Source organism: Rhinopithecus roxellana, chromosome 19, assembly GCF_007565055.1.
Source record: "Rhinopithecus roxellana isolate Shanxi Qingling chromosome 19, ASM756505v1, whole genome shotgun sequence".
NCBI lineage: Eukaryota > Metazoa > Chordata > Mammalia > Primates > Cercopithecidae > Rhinopithecus > Rhinopithecus roxellana.
Window position 1 is genome coordinate 42272134 of NC_044567.1, and position 1558 is coordinate 42273691.

Genomic DNA, 1558 nt, shown 5'->3' on the forward strand with positions numbered 1-1558 from the left:
CAGTAGCCGAGATCGCCCTATTGCACTGCAGCCAGGGCAACAGAGTGAGACTCTGTCTCAGATCATCATCATCATCATCATCATCATCATCATCATCATCATCATCATCATCATCATCTAGCCAGCTTCACTACAATTATGTGGGAAATGCCAGGAAAGCACTGGAATCACAGTTGATAAAAATTAATGAATTCACTCAAAAACATTCCCTGAGTGCCATGTCCATTTGTGCCAGGTACTCTATTAAGCGCCGGGGGTAAAAAATCCATCTCAAAGACACACCAAGATGAGAACTTTGTCCCCAAGGGACTTTCATTCCTCAAGAAGGAAGCAGATGCTGATGGGAAAACATATGAGAGCCATGTGGGGATCTGTACAGCAGGGTGACAAGGGGAGGACAAAGCAGGAATGGGTGGTGGGTAAGAAAGACTTGAGGAGACACTTAACTTGCTTATCTCGAGTTTCTGTGTTCATCTTAACAGAAAAAGGCATTTGCTTCATGGTGATGAAAAAATCAGAGCCAGCTGATACTGGAAATTAATACTGATTTCATGTAAACCGAATAGAGCTGAACCCTTCGAACTAAGTCACAGTTACTTTCAGAGATTGGCACAAGGGTCTCAACACACCAAGTGTGTTAGGGGCTGGGCTCCTTTGTTTGGGGTCAGATCTTTCTGGTAAACAAAGCTACACTGCAGAGTCATATTTGGCACATGTGACTTATAGGCCCATTGCATTTCTTTCCAAAGGCAAATTGCCAAGGGAAGGTGCCAGTAATTTTATGACCAGTATGACACCATTTTGTGGTGTTTGTAAGTTGAAACAATATTTTCCCGGCACTACATAAGTTTGTAAAAAACAAAAAGAAGAGGCCCCAGCTGTGGTTGCTCGATGATGAATTGAAGAGAGCCTAAGCTTCAGGGCTTCTCACTTGCATAGGCCCTTCCAAGGTCCTGGGAGGGCCCCTGGAAATTTTTGTATTCGCAATTTATGTTTTTACTAGATAAGGTTCAGGCCCCACAAAATCCTGAAATCATCCCTGGGTTCCAATAGTTACAGTATAGTAAATCTCTTGAATGAAGCCTCTATGTTAATGGACAAATACTGACTGGCCAAGTTAGCTGTGTGATAGGGTCAGTCTATGTTGAATCTGAAATCCATCTCAAAGACAAACCAAGAGCTTATTAGTGGACTTAACTGGGTTCTGCTGGCCTAAGCGCAGTAAAGCCAAACAACCATATCGAGGTTTTGCATTGGGGAAAGGAGGACATTTATTTGCAGGGCATCCAAGCAAGAAGGACCAGGCAGCTAACTATCAAAGACCCCCTCTGAGTGGGGGCAATAATCTTACTTCTTACAGATGAAATCATGAATGAAATGGTTTATGGAAAAGCAGCAATGGTTGATAATTCTAAATGTTAAGTAAGTTTATATTTTTTCCCTGCCTTTAAAGTGTTTCTCCTTCATTCCCATACACAGGTCGAGACCAATGGCTTATTTTTAAAAATTCTCTTAGTCACTTCATTGGTTCTAATAATAATATTAGAAACTGGATGAC

The 1558-nt window shown here is 41.8% G+C and overlaps 1 protein-coding gene across 1 annotated transcript in view; it reads left to right on the plus strand.

Moving 5' to 3' along the window:
• Positions 1 to 1558, plus strand: part of LOC104671892 (leucine-rich repeat-containing protein 37A2-like) — a 43387-nt gene that overhangs the window by 13517 nt on the left and 28312 nt on the right.